We start from the raw sequence: 15,760 nt of genomic DNA, 5'->3' as shown, positions 1-15,760 counted from the left end.
GTGTACATCGAGCCTCCGAATGGAACAAGTTTCATTTGAATTGCTACATTTCTTTCGTACTGTAAAATATAATTTGAAAAATGGACGATTGGAAATCTCAGTGGACATGTATAATGCAAAATGCGAACGAGCAATGACAGTTCCATGGGTGTACACAATGTAAAGGCGCGATAAGGTTGTATTTCGAAGCGAGGTTCGCTGCGTCGCGGAAAGTGAAAGCGTCCCCATCGTTGCGTCCATTCCGCCTGCGCGCAGATGCGGTTACAGGCGTTCTTTATGCGCGACTTCGCGTTCCGCGGTACAAGTCGACAGAGATGAATAGCTCGTACGCAGTCGGTCAAGAGCCAGAAGAGAGCCACATCCGAAGCGTGGATCCGCGACTCTCAATTTGCTGGACGATGGCTCAGAGCGGGTAGAGCATCCCGCCTTCTCCTGCTGCTAATCTAATTTCCAATTTCCTGCCTTGGGAAGAACGGCGCGCGCGATAAAATTCCGGTCCATCTGTACCCTTCGCGCGCCAACCAACCCTCGCGAGTAATTACCAGAGCGGCGGTCAAAGGACGGAATCTCGCGAAGAATTCGGACGGAGCGGCGTGCGCGGCGTCGAATCCGTGGCCCCCGCGTTTCCTGGTGAACCGATCCGCGAATGGGCGTGTGTCACCAGTACGGCACGGGGACAGATCGAGCCAATGGGGAGGTGGGAAGGCGTGGATCCACGGTGGCAGAGGACAGCAAGCGGACGACACGGGAAAGAAGGGGACTCTCGAGCGACATCGAGCCGTCCCTCCGTCCCTCTCGACTCCTTCTACGCGTCTGTGTCGGTGATCACGGTCGCACGGTCGCCAGCAACAGTGGTGGGGCTAGCGACGGAGGGGTCGTAGGGGAAGTCAACGCGTGGTGGGGATTTGGAGCCACGCCCGCTCGAGCAGATGGTGGGAGATGAGCTAGGAAGGGATGAAAAGCGAGTAGCGACGGGCACGGCGCATGTGGCTCGCGTCCGATGTGTGCTCTACGCGTACGGCACACGAGCGACGCGCACCAGCTCTCTGCTCGCGAGGCACGATTCTCGAGCTGTTGGCTATTTTCGACGCTGGAGAACCGAATCACAGGAGGCTGGATGGAATGGAATTTCTTTATTTGTTTGCGTTCGACTGTTTCGAACGGGGAATGCGAGCAACGTTCTTGGTTTCGCGTACTTAACACTCGTTGCGAGTATCTTAAGAACACTCTCGTCGTCTTCCCGGAGTCGAGGTTTCCTCGATTTCATAGAGTGCGAAAAATTCGAAACGCACAGCGTAAAAGTATTTTCAGGACTTTCCGCGCGATCGTATCGCTGCGGAGCGAAGCGGTGGCGCAAGCCAGTTGGAAGGCTCTCGACGGGCGATTACGCGATTCTTCCCGTTGGTAGCCGCGCTCGATCCGCATTGATCTCCTTTCGTGCGTCGCGGGCGTCTGCTTTTGTAACGAGTTACGGAATATCTGCGGGCGCGCGCGGTTCTAGCCGGTAGCTCGCGGGGCACACCGCCTCTCTCGATGGGCTATGCGCATAAATTTCCTTACGGGGCTTCTTCGTCATGGATCGTGGCCACGGACGGGCCTGCTCGAACAAAATGACCGTTCGCTGAAAGAGAACCGCGCGCCAACGTGCGCATCGGTGGGAGCGAGGCAGGCGAGGAATCGGCGCGCTGAAATTGCCTTTTAAAAATGCACCAGTTCTCGTAAAACTTGGACTGGAAAAATTATGCATAGCTGCGCTTTTTTTATGCGGATCGAACGTGCCCGCCGTTTCTTTCGCCTTTTACCGGCAACGACCGCCGAGCAACCATCGAGCGATCGCTCGATCACTCCCAGCGTCGCTTTTTACCGATCTCTCTGTACACACTCCTCATCGAGCGTGCGATCGATGTAACGAGGTCGTAAAATCGGTCAGGCGTCAACGTTTACATGTTCGAGCGATCTTAGAACTGCGCTCACTCGTAACAGAAGAGATTGCTGTCCTGCCAATTAGGTACAAACGGTTAAGATCCACTCAGTGTCTTTGATTCGCGAGTCGACTCGTCTGAAGATCGAGCAGCAGAACAGCTCGCATCGTTCGATCCAAGTATTGGGGTCGTTAACGCGGCCAGTTACGTTCCTCGAGCGATTGACGTCTCTTAATTGTGGATTTCCTCTTATCTACTGTCACCCTATCCTGTTGTTCGCGCGGGCTACGCTAAGACCAGGGATTAGTCTCTCTATCACCAACGACCCACGTCGAACGCCTAATCTTTCCCTCGATAGCCACTCGCGAGCCGGGCTTATTGCGTATCGATCCGCTCGCTCGATACATTCCGTCTCGCAGCGCCCGGAATTCTGCCAATGAATATCGCGCTCTGATACGCGGATTTGTCGAATCTACAACCGTTCCACGGTCGTTGATTAATCATCGTCGTACGTCGCGGATTATCGATCGATCGATCAACACTTAAGTCATCTCTGCCTTTCATACGATACGAAGACAATTCTTGTGGTGCATCTTTGGTTTTTTATAAACTTTTCATTGTTTTTGAATCCTGTACTTGATCATTTTCTCCAATCTTCGACTCTATAATTATCTACTCGTAGATTTTTGATAAAAAGGGTATATATAAATAGAGTTATCAGAAGAATAAGAGTTGCGACAGTGGCAGATCTCCGTCCATCGTCGAAGCGGTACTCCACCTATTAATACTCGATCGCGTAGAACAGATACGCTGTTCCGACTCGTATAAATAGACCAAGTCGATAGCCGTAGAGCGGTTCCGTGACACAATATCGAGGAGCGATAGCAGGCGAGGCGCGAGCACGGCGGAGCAGAAAGTTGGTCCAGCCGTGTATAGTCGTCGGCGGGTTTCTTTTGACGCTTGACATTAAAAGTCACGTTGCACGGTTTCGTGCAACCACGTCCCCGTCACGTCAGGTTGACGGATCGGCGCGCGCACTCAGGAAATTAGGCAATTTCCGGCTGGTGCTCGCTCGTGTCTGCGTTTAATAGCTGCAGCCGGGTAACCAGTCCTCGCTGCGAGGACGAGGCGAGGTCTGCCCGTAACAGACCGTCCGTGGTAGCTGCCGTGGTCCCATCCCGGATCGATCGTCCGCCCTGTGCCTGGCCTCACGACTTTCGAACGCGCGTCGTCGCGTCTTTTCGTAACACGCGCGGCTTCGAAACAGGTCACGCGCGTCCCGCTAGCTACCATTTACGACAGAACCACGGACAGACGATGTTTACCCTGGCTCGATCGACTTCGACTTCTGCCTCCGCTCTCCCATTTATGCGCTCCTCTCTGTCGCGACGGTCACGACTCTACGTACGTACGTATCAGGACCTTGTTCGAGCGCTGGTGCGACTACTCGAGGGACAAGACTCGCTCGATGTATCCTCGAAGAACGAAATCGATACGCGAAAGTACACGAGAGGAACTGGTAGCGCTTTGGGCGAGCGCAGGCTCGCGAGTGCGAGAAACAATTCCGTGCGCAACGTATCCTGGCATTACCTCGGCAACACGTGATAAAACGTAAGGGGAACCTCGGCTGGCCGCGTCCGTGGCGAGTAACTATAATCCGCGACAGTGTCGTGCGAGGCTGGGTCGTTAGAAAAGGCGTAATGGAGCCTCGTGCGCACGGTGGTCGGTGTTGATAGCCCGGTACGGTGAGAGCGAATCCTGGGGTCACCCCCGGGGTCGCTAATGACATACGCAGCCCCCGTACACGCACGGGCGAACACCATCGCAGCGTCTGAGCCTGTTCTCGTGCAGCACACACGTACCCCCTCGGGAAACCAGTCCCGAGCCAACGTCGATCCTTTCCTGAAACTCTGTTATGGATTGCGATCGAATCTCACGGCGGTGGGTCAGTCGATTTTTTCGATCACGCCTCGCGTTTCGGTGATGGACGCTCGTTTCCATTTGTCTGGAATTGTTTAACGTACGAAGTGGTAGCTGATTCTGGGGAATCGAGTGGTTGCTTGAAATTTAATTCAGCGATCGTTACTCATCTTTAATCCACTGTACTACGCTGTCGCATAACTGAACGCAACTTTTTGAGAAGTGTAGAAGCACGCAGAAATCAGCTTGCAGTGTATATTGGAGACTGTTTCGAACTATTATCGTACCATACGGTTGCTCGAAATTTAATTCCGTGATCGTTACTCATTTATAACCCTCTGTACTCCGCTGTCACATAACTAAGCGTAACTTTTTAAGAAGCGCAGAAATCAGCTTGCAGTGCATATTGAAGACTGTGCCAAACGTTGTCGCAGCTTACAAAATTATAAAAACTAGAGAAAGCGGCGCTGAATGGTCCTCAACCTTCCGTCTCTTAATCCGTCGCTCCGTCTGATTAAAGAGAGAGAGGAAAAGAGAAGAATTCTCCATAGAAAACAGTAGCGACGGTTCCCTGGTTTCCAGGTCATTTGGTCCCAGCTGAACCGAGGCGGCGCAGGGGCCTGGTAAATGGAAACCGCGTTACACGATGCCGCCTTGGCGTCTGAATTTCTGGAACAATGCAGGCCGCGTTCGCGGGCAGGTCGTCGAGGGGCACGCACGCACACATAGCGCGCGCGCGCGCGTACCCCCAGAGAGGGTGTACCTGCCTGCTGGGGCGCACAGAGGCCGCGAATAAATGCCTGCGACCGTGGAGAACGGGCCGGAATCATGCGCGCATCGGCCGCACGAAACGCGGACGTAAAAGCGAAACGCGAATTGGCCTCATCAAAGCGAGCAAACAATGCTGGATGCCGCCGATGGCTCAACAACGTGTGGTTAGCCAAATCACCGTACGGCACGTAGCACACCGATGCGCATCGAATGCCGAACAATGCTCGATGCCCCGTTCCGCCAGCCACCACCAGTCCCTCTGCCTCGTTTTCCATCGCCTCTGACTCGCGTCCGGTGGTTCGACTCTTTCTAGCTCGACGATCGCGACTTTGTCATCCCATTCGTCCTGGATCCGTCGATCATTCGTGTTTCGTTCGACGCTCGTTAGCTCTAAATGTCTATTGAAGAGTGAAATTCTCGAGAAGAGACTGCTCGTAGCGTGGATTAAAGGATTAAAGAGAAAATCGAGAGGAGACTTAGTGCAGGTAGAAATGTCGTCAGATTGAATTTTTATATTGCCATTGGAAGGAAGTAGTTATTGGGATTAATCGATACTGGTTCGTGATGCATTCGATTACTGCTCGCAGAGGTATGCGTGTACACACGTGCAGCTCGCAGGACGCGCTCGAGACACTTGGACGATGCACCACCTCCCAGATGCGCGATAACCCTTGTTTGTTTTTCACCTCGGATAGATAGCGGGTCCAGTGCGCGCCGCCGCGCGGATAATCATAATCTGAGGGCGCGAAGAGTATCGCGGGGGCTTTTTTCTCTTTTCGAGGCGAGCGTAGGATTCGTAGGAGCCGGTGAACCGTGACTCTTCCGGAGCCGTAACTCGTACCGACCGGCCACGGTTCGAGGCGCGAGCCGATAATCTTCCTTTTGTTTGTTTCGTTAAGCTCTTTACGTGTGCGCGCGGGATCCACGCTCGATAGGCGAGCCTGACCAGGGAGGAGGGTTTCGTTTGACCCTTCCTCGATGCACCGTTCGCTCGTGTGAAAATCACACTTTTGCTGCTCGTTTAATTGTCTCGCGTCCTTTCGCGCGCGCGACTCGTCTCGTCTTCCTCGCGAATCGTCAAATACATCTTCGAATACGAGCGACAACGCCTCGAGTACCACGTTTATCGTCTCTCGCAGACGTACACGTAGAAACGACTGAGATGAACCGACCAGTTTCAATTAATATCGCGGATGGAAGGAAGCCGTTCAGTGTCGTCCACGAGTATCGACGCGCATGTGGAGCATCGGAGGCGGTCGACGCTGAGGAACCGTCTAATAAAAATGTTAATTGCACGGCTCGTTAGAAGGCCCCCCGCGACGTCCGCTAGGAGTTCAGCCGGGGTCGCCACGCGGGGAGTCCACGGGTATTTGCCTTTAACCACTCTTTTTTCTTCGCCGTTTTTCATCGCCCCGCCGCGTTTCCTTTTTATTCCTTCCCTCGAATCATTTCCCGTCCGTTCGCCCGTGCATCCGTTCGATTATTCGTTATCCGCGGAGACGATCCTACACGAGGAATCCGGATCGCGTCTTCTACCACCTCGCTTCCTGGATCGAAGGATATTACGTGGTCTTAACAAGATCTGCTTCCAGCAGGCGTTGATCGATTCGCGAACGCGAGGCTCGCTATCGTCTCCTCTGCTCACCCGTTTGGAGAACGGAAGTTCGAAGACGAAGAGTCTGGAATAAATATCGCTGGAGCTGGTGAATGCAGCTTCGCGAAGACGCGAGCAGCATTCAGACCGCGTGCGCGAGGAACATTTGACCGAAACGTCGAGGAACCCTCGACCCATCCGGAACCAACGCTGACCTCGAAAAAGGCTGGTCGAGGGTGGGAGCGAAAAAGATCGTCAGACACCCTTCGCAGGATGCTCGCAGCGTTTTTCCGGCGTTCGTTCCACTTCCTTGGAGAACCACCGCGGGAGAGGAACCAGCCGACGGTTTTTCGGCTGGTGAAAACGCCTACGTTTTTTCCCCGTCGGCGGTCTGCGGATAACTCCGGGTCGGGCGAGATACGCGCGCGAACGAAGGAGCAACCCCCGGACTTTTTGCGACTTTGCGGGCACGGTCGACAGAGGCGGCGGGTAAAGGGCGGTTCGATCTCTCCGGCGAGGGGGTTGCCTCGCTTTTAGACGGATCTTTCGCCCCCTGGATGCGATGCATTCTGTTTTTAAGCATTCAGACGCGAGTAGACCGCGCGCGCGGCCGACTTAGACGCATGTATCCTCGGTGGAGCGAGGAGGAGTATCGCGAGGACTGGATTCCATTCAGCCATTGAGGCGGTTCAACCCTCCGGGCAGCTCTGCTCCCGAGCAGCCCTTCCTTTTATACATGTTATATTCGCCTGGGTTTTAGGCGCAGAAAACTAAAAAGCTAATTTACTTTAAAAGTATCCAAGCGAGTGTACGTGTGCGAACGCGAACGCGCGCTAGAGTAAGAGAGAGAGAGAGAGATGGTAGAGAGAAGAGGGCGCCTCATCAAACGGGACCTTTTGAAAAGGCAACCCCCCGGGCTAATGCAGCCAGCGACAGATTGGCGGTGGCCGATCCTCTGTTTCCTATCTCTTTCGCGTCCGCTTCGCTGGGTCGTTGGCGAATGGTCATTTCGCTGATAGCTCAAACCGATAGCGAAAATGTCCAAACGTATCGCGAACGCGCTGGCCACCCCCGCCCGCCTCTGTAAAGACGTTTCGCGTATGGTGTCTGGCTGTGACCCGAGCCCAAACAGGACCGATCGACCCTATGCCTGGGTTTTAAACCAAAAGCCGCTAGCGAGCGTACGAACGCGTTTCCAAACGACTTTGCGTTTTCGTTAATTAATGAACGGCGCGAGGGATTCGGTGGGGTTCGTCGCGACGCTGTAGCCGCTGCTCGACGCACCACAGGTTCGTTTCGACAACCCTGGAGCGTCGCTACCGATCTCGAAATAAAAGTTCGAGATCGATCGTTGATCGCAAAACCGTTTAACAGATCTCTGGTAGCTACAAAATTGATTCTAATCGTTGCTGTTGGATCGTGCGCGTCTCGTTCCACGGAAATTACCCCGTTCATCTTTCAACCGATGCCCGTTAGACCGACAGCGCCTCGCAGACCTCTTTCAGAAGAGTCAAAGACGATCCTCATCGAGAGCCGACAGACGCCCGCTTGTCAATCGCGATTTCGCGCGAGACCTCCCAGCGAGTGTTCCCTTACGTAATCCCGCAATTAACGATCCCCTTAGACGACCGTGCACCGGTTCTACCCATATATCCTCTTCCAATCTTTTTCGCGTCCTCGTCGAAAGCAATTTCCATCGACTGTTCGAGCTGCATCCACCACACGCGAGCTACGCGTGAAGTTACTGTGACGAATGGTAGGTCTGATTCTTTTTGTGAAAAGTTACAGACCAAGGCGGATTCCATTGAGTTCCGGTACCATCGAGTTCCCGTGGAAACGCGGAAGGAGGTCGACTCGCGTCGCGAACCGCGATTTCCTCGCGAGCGAGCGAGCGAGCGAGCAGCGGAGGGAGTCGCAGTTACCCGCGGGGACCGTACGACGGTCCCCCTCGCCTTCATTTTTTTCCTCTCTCATCCTCTCGCGCCCTCCTCCTCCTCTTTCTGGCGCAGTCACGGCCGTTACATAGTCGACGCGTTAAACGCGCCATTATACTTGTAAATTCCGAACAATTAGCCGTAATCAAGCACAGGAAACGATCGCAACTCGGGTACGCAATTATTTTTAAATAAGATTCCGCCGGACTGTTTCGTAGGACTCGGAACGACCGTGATTATTAATCCAACGAGTGCTGTTGATCGTTAGGTAGATTACACACCGGACGCGGTTGCGCGCGGCTCGTCGCCTCGCTAGTCGCTGCCTCGCCGATTCTCCGCCCGGTTCCGTCGCGCCCGTTCGCTACTGATGGGATCGAACTTCGATGCCAACCATCCATTCAGTCTCTCGAGTCTCTTAGAAGAATCGTACATCGACTTCACAGAGCTCTGGTCCACCTTTACCTGCGATCTTTACACGCGAAACTCTTTTCATTTTATGCCACGAACGATTCGATGGATCTGCGATAACATTCCTCTTGGAATTGTAACAAAAACGTCGTGGAGACGATGCAAGAGAGACTTTGGCTCGAATTCAGAAATACGCTCGATCCCATCGCTACCGTTCGCCCGCGTTTACCCACCCGCTTTGACATCCCGCGCGCGATCATCGTCGCCGATGCGTTGCTCCGTCCCGTTCCGTTTCCCGCTCGTTAACGAGCGCCGCTCGCCGAATAATTCATGGATTCGCCGCTAAGAAAGTGGCAAGTAATTGCATCCTACCCAAGGCGCGGCTGCTGGCCCCCCTCCTCTCTCTCGCCTCCCTCCGCGGCGGTGGAACGCGATTCGTCCGCGAATATTGATGCTAATTACAATGTAATACGTCCGTCCGGGGGCCGTCGTCCATCCAGTTCTCAAATTATCCGGCTACGCGACCGGGCACCCGGATTTTTATGGCCCCCGCCAACCCTGGCCGTCGCGTTAATTCCCGTTCATTTGCGGGCAACGGTAGCTTCTAATGATTTCTGATCGTTCCATTACGCTTGCGTCGTCCTCTCGCTCGTTTTGTCGCGTGTCGCAGCGCAGGTACGAACGATCCTCCCTCGTACGTCCACGTGGAGGAAACGTTGCGCGATAAAAATTAGTCGACGCTTCGTGCGAGCCAATCGAGCAGAGTGGCGAACCGATCGATTGGAAGAAAACGCGATTTCGTCGTCGTGGTGAGAAAAAAAAGTGGCGAGAAGACAGAAGGAAACGAGGGCAATACCACTATCGGCTTAGACGCGAGGGAAAAAGAGCTGCAAAAAGTCGCAACAGCGGACGGAAACTCCGTCCGCTGTTGCGAGGCCACTGTCTCCGGCCAATGAGCCGAGGGTGGCCTCGAAAACTTTTAATCGACCGCGCCGTACAGGCGTCTCTGCGACCCCTGATGACGGGGCTGCTGGCCTCCGTCCACGGATCAGCGGCTTCGATCCCTCGGATCGGGGCTAATTTCGCAAAAACGCGCGCGTCCTTTCGCGAAATTGAAATCGACCAGCGACGACGGAGACCTTTTTGATCTTCCTGCGCGAGCAGTCTGTTGCAGAGGGCGAAGAAGTAACGCGCGCTCGATTATTGGAAGGGTGGCGGAGGTCGCGACTGAGGGTGGTTTATTTAAACGCAGATCCTGTGAAAGGGGCCAGCGACGTGTTTTTTACGCTTCTCTTTGGGTGACAGTGATTAATTCTTGATAAGAATTTGGTTGATCGCTTGATTGAGAGAAACAAGACGAAATGAGGGTAGTGGAATTCGATGGTAAAAGTTTTCTTTTATAGGAGACAGTATTTTATGGGATGATTGATATTTGTGTTGGAATATGAGCAAGTTTCAGCTGATAGACATCTTCTCCTCTTTAATGTCGACGAACCCCATGGACCAGGATATCGATCCCCAAGCAGAGAATACCCCTCGGTTCTGAATTACCCCTACGTACGAAAGCGGCGTGACGTCACGGCATGTATCCCTTTTCTAGGTCAGTGTGTCGGTTTTCGAACAGTGGTTTGCATTAATTTTTCATCCCCACAATCGATCAGAAAGCTGCTACCATCCAAACGAGCTATAATCCCATTGCCTCGAGATTACAGAAGCCACTGATCAAATCGATCGATCTCTCAACCGATCCAACCTGTCCAGCAGCCGATCGTAAGAAACGATTGCACTGACGAATGAACGAACAGTGTCTAAACAGTTGAAAAAATCGGGAACACGCAAAAATTCGCGTTCCACGCGTACACTTGGAGAGTACGATCGGTTAGGATCGAACGATCGTCTGTCCTAGGGCGTTCACGAGTCTGTTCGTGGTTTCGTTTCCCGGAACCAGGACTACCGATGATCGACGCGATACCAGCGACGTACTCTCGGTTTTTGTGGCAGGAATTATGGAAACGAACCGGCGCGCGCGGTCGATTTCCACAGGGGAATTTACGAGAACGGCTCCAGCGATCGATCTCAGCGAGCGTACGGGGCCGGATCGATCCGATGCTAACCGGGCGCAATTTATTCCGCTTAATCCCGCTCGGAGGCAAAATTATCGGCGGACTTTTATGGCGCCGGTTTGTGAACAAAATATCGAGAAGAGGAGCACCGTCCGTTCAATCGAATTCTCGTTTCGCTTATTTTCGTGTCCGTGTAAGACGGCGGTAGCACGGCAACCGGTTTCAAGGGAGGTACGCGCGCGCGGTTAGATCGCGATCTTTTCGAGAAACACAGTGTTCCTGGCTTATCTCCGACGAGATTCGAGACGCAGATCTCTCGAAGATGGTAGTTGTCCGGATGACTTCATCGCGTTATGCATTGGGAGCGATGGCGTACCATAATCCGGTACTTCAACCCTTAACTGGTAACGAATCAAGATGAAATAGTCCAGAGCTCTCTAATAACGCTAAAAGTGTTACAAAAATGTCATCTGGTCGACTCTAAAACCAGCGAACTACTCTGTTCTAATGCAGAACATCCGAAACGGTGGTTCGCCTTGAAATTCAACCCTATAGAATCTCATCCCCTCGCGGAATTACCATCGAAAACAAACCGTACGCGTCCTCGAACCCCTTTGCAGGGCCGTCTGTATCCCTGGCACGATCGCGAAACAGCTTTGGCATCGCGGAACAGCCGGCCATTGTATCGTCAAATAATCGCCGACCGATAGGAAAGGAGAAAGGCAGGTCCACGGCGGGTAGACGTTTCTTATCCCGGATATCGATTGCTCGCTTCCCAGCGGGAACCCTCGAGCGTCGGCCGGGACAAGGGTTCGCCCCGCAAGGGGGCGAGAAGGAGGGTGTTCTTAGCCGTCGCAGGGACGGCGTGTGTATCGCGGGGCATTACTTTTATTCCGTGTCATTTGAGCCCACACTCGCCCCTCGCCAGAAGGAGAGCACGACCCACGGATGCAATAGATTTTCCTTCCAAGTGGTTCTCGGCCACTCGAGCCACCGTATCTTTCGCCCCCGTCGATACACTGCGGTCCGACCTCGTCGACTTCCTTTTGTTGTCGTAAATTCGAAATGGCCCCCGTCCGCGACGTGGCTCCAGGCGTTCCTCTGGCAATCGAGACGCGAAGAGTACGACGAGCCACGTCGCTCCTTCGCCTGTAATTAGAAGCTGTTAGAAGGGACGAGCATCTCGCCAGGACTGCGTTCCTCCGTCGAGAACGGATGTCGCGATGGTGGTACACAGTGTTGCGTTTCTCCGCGTTAATCCATCGTTCGAGTTAACCCTCGTAGTTCGTTCTACATAAATTTCCAGACACTCTAATGCACCATTACCAAGGAAAGCTCGAGAGCGTTATACACGCGGCTCTCTCGCCCCTCTGGAAACACGACTGGAAAAACTATACGGCTTCGCTTAAAGATGCGAGGGCACCCTTGTGCATAATAAAAAAAACCGTTTTCAAAGTTCCAGGTAACTCGAGCCAGCCGGGGGTTGATGCGCCCCCTCATTTCTCAGGTCCTCCTAAGAGTTTCAGAATTAAAAACCGCGATCGTTATTCTCCTGGAAAGCGCCAGTGTAATCCAAAGTGCTATCGAACCGTCGCTTATCAACCACCGTGTGTGTCACAGTTCCACTCTCACGCTCGATGACTCAACGACAAGTTACGACTCGGCCATATTTCACCCACCGCGACAACCCCGTACTCAAGGCCGCCCCTAAGGTCTCCTCGCGCGTCACGCGTGCACGCGAAGATAACCTAATCGTCAGGCTAATCGGTAGCACCGCGAGTGATTTAGCGGGACCGCGGACGTCGCTCGTAAAAGTCTGAGGAGAACCGCCGCCTCGCGGCCAGGTAAATAGCGGGCTGAGAGGGTGGCGGTGGAGATCGGTCCCAACGGTGGCAAATCTCGTAACGAGAGGCCGTATCTCGGCCGGATCTTTATAGCCGGCAATTACGGCCGGTTCCGGGCGCGCGCGCGCGCGCGTGAGCCGCCCCGGAAAAAGCTTGGCGGAGGATCTCGCGCGCGAGAGACGCGGCCGTGGAATTTATATAAAGATGAAAAGTTAATGCGTCGGTCGTGCCGCTCTCTAACCTTCAATCACGGAGGCCCGTTACGACCGCCGCGGTGGAAATTCGACCGATCGCGCTGGGCCCACCGCGCATCAAATATTTAACGGCGACGGATCTACGATTATGCTCGTGGCGGAGGGTTCGAGAACGACGGCTGCTTATGGGACGCGGTTTGTCAAGTGCCGTGGAAGCTCGTTTGGGAAACCGTTTGGGGAATATCTGGCTTGGTGAAATGTTGCTGGACGATTCTGAGCGAATGTCGCACGGTTCTTAGGTATATCATAAAAGTTCGATTATTAGAATGTTCAGATTACGCTTGGTTCTACGTTTGTTTATAATATATCGCTTTTAGCGACTGATTACGATTTTCACGAAGAGGAAGAGCGTTTTAATGAGACGCGGTTTGTCAAGGGCCGTGGAATGTCGTTTGGGGAATACCTGGGCTGATGAAATGTTGCTGGACGATTCTGAGCGAATGTCGCACGGTTCTTGAGTATATCGTAAAATTTCGATTATTAGGATGTTCAGATTATGCTTGGTTCTACGTTTGTTTATAATATATCGCTTTTGGCGACTGATTACGATTTTCACGAAGAGGGAGAGCGTTTTAATGAGACGCGGTTTGTCAAGTGTCGTGGAAGCTCGTTTGGGGAATACCTGGGCTGATGAAATGTTGCTGGACGATTCTGAGCGAATGTCGCACGGTTCTTGGGTATATTGTAAAAGTTCGATTATTAGAATGTTCAGATTAGATTTGGTTCTACGTTTGTTTATAATCTATCGCTTTTGGCGACTGATTACGATTTTCGCGAAGAGGAAGAGCGTCGTTCCTCTGTATCGCGTCAATTCGTCGGGAGCGTTTTAATGGGACGCGTGTCGGTCGGACGAGGAGGGTGGTTTCCGAGTAAGTACCAACCGCCATGACAGCTAACCTATCGGAGCAGTGAATAATAAATGCACGGGACACAAGCACGGTCACGCTAGCCGAGGAACGCCGGCTTGTCACTCGAAATGTCAGACGAGGAACGTCCGTGCGGGTCTGCGGACTGCTGCCAGCTTCGTATTAATTAATGAACCGGCATTGTTGTCGGATGGCAAACATCTGACCCAACGTCGTTTTCCGCGAAGAACGCGGGGCGAACGGGCGCCGTGAACCGGTGTGCCATCGGTCGCTAATTACGCGCAAATTACTCCACGGACCTGGGAACCGAACGCAGCTCCGCGGGGCCGCCCGTGAAAATCATCCCGAGATTTCAATTACCCGGCTCGATTCGTCTGGGAAGCAGCGGTGGAAACGTTTCCGCGAACTAATTCGCGTGTAATTCCCGCGATTTATGCACCGTGGGAGGATAATACGCGAGGCGTGTGTGCTCGATGAAATTTTTAATATTCCCGATACGAACGCCTCGCTCCTTCCGGATTATGCAGTCGGGCCTCGAGCTGAAGGAGGCCTCCTCCGCGGCTCGAACGGAGAACGAGGAAAGAACGCAACAGCGGAACGTATTCAAATCGTTAATCAGATTTCTGATAAGTGGGTAATCTATGTTTAATGGCTCGAGTAATCCAGCGTAATTTATCGTACGGAATAGATCTCGAGGGCCATATCGGGGTTACACCAGTGGTGCTGCTCTTAATTGCAAAGATGGGGGGGAGGGAAAAAAACAAAGGAAAAAGTCAATCACCACCTCCTTCCGGTATCCCCAGCGGCTCCCCCATTTTCACAGCTCCGCTTGGTACGCCCGCGAAAGGTAGAATACCGTAAGCATCCGCGCGGCGAGGAGGAAGAAAAAAAAAAAAGGCGCAGGGGACGACCAGCGAAACGGCTTCTCGCGCGATCACAATTACTCTTCCTCTCATCCTCTCCTCCCATTAGATCGCATCTAATCAGAAATTCTTCCGCCATTAGCTGTCGACGGCGCGGCGGGTAAACGACACCGGAAACCGGATGGCAGCGGTGCAATTCCTAGGGCGCGACGGGTTCAACCGGGAGAGTCGATTCCACCCGTGCTGGCTCTCGTTCGTCGAGGAGGCGGCAGCCTTGGGACCGTCAACCGTCCCAAGCCAGCTTCCGTGAGAAACGTCGAGGACAGAGCGCCTCGTCGCGATTAACAGCCGGAGATCCGACTCGAATCGAGTCGTGCTACCAGCACGGAACAGCTCGGTACTCTTGCAACCCTGCGTTCCTCTAATGTATGCAAATTGCACGCTCGTCATTACGTGTCTCTTTCGCGCGTGCACGTTTCGTCTCGTCCGCTCTCATTTCGCTCTGTTCTTCTGGATTTATTCCCGAGGCAAGCGTGTCATGGCGCGCACGATGATCGCTCGTTGCATCGATCGCTAAACGCTAGCTCCTGTATTTATTCTCATCCAGTTGTCGACGCTCCAGTAACCACCAGTCGATCCACCCCTTCATTCCGAGGAATCTCCTCGAGGCTCCTTGCGACGTCCAAAGGAAGACAAGACGCTCGTTCGTCGTTTAAAGCGACGTCCAACAGTAATGTCCCGCGTTTGTCAGAGGTGAGCCTCGAAATACGACGGCACTATTCGCCGTGGGCTAGTCGAAGCTTCGCTAGGGTGGGCCTCGCACCGCAGAAGGAGCGCTGCGGCAAGCCGTGAGGACAGAGACGGAGCCTGGCCGCCGCAGATTACTTAGGTAATTGGTAAATACGAGGGTTACCTTCCAGTTTTCACCAAGGGGTTGCAGGACGGCTGTACGTAGCCCGAGAGTAAGACGCCTCCGGCTTCTGTCTCTCGTTTCGGGTGGTCCGCGCGCAGGATGTTCGCTTTAAGGGAGGAAATGAGCCTTAAAATTGTTTAAAGCGGTCGGAAGAAGGGTCACGGATCCCCTCGGCGGAAAGCCTTGGGGAAACCAGCCGACACTTGCCGCCACGAGAATCTTTCCGATCCGAAGACGTCGGTCCACCCCCTGCGCTCGATCACGCCGATTGATCCCGTCTCTGCGATGAATTTTCATCCTCCCGTTTCGTGGGGTATCCACCAAGCTCCTGGCTTATTTATTTATTTATTTAGCGTTCCGTGCCTCGTGCACGGAAACGCGAAGAAGCGACTGGAGCTGTGTGCTTAG

Source organism: Xylocopa sonorina, chromosome 3, assembly GCF_050948175.1.
Source record: "Xylocopa sonorina isolate GNS202 chromosome 3, iyXylSono1_principal, whole genome shotgun sequence".
Lineage (NCBI taxonomy): Eukaryota > Metazoa > Arthropoda > Insecta > Hymenoptera > Apidae > Xylocopa > Xylocopa sonorina.
Note: the sequence above shows the minus strand (reverse complement) of the source record.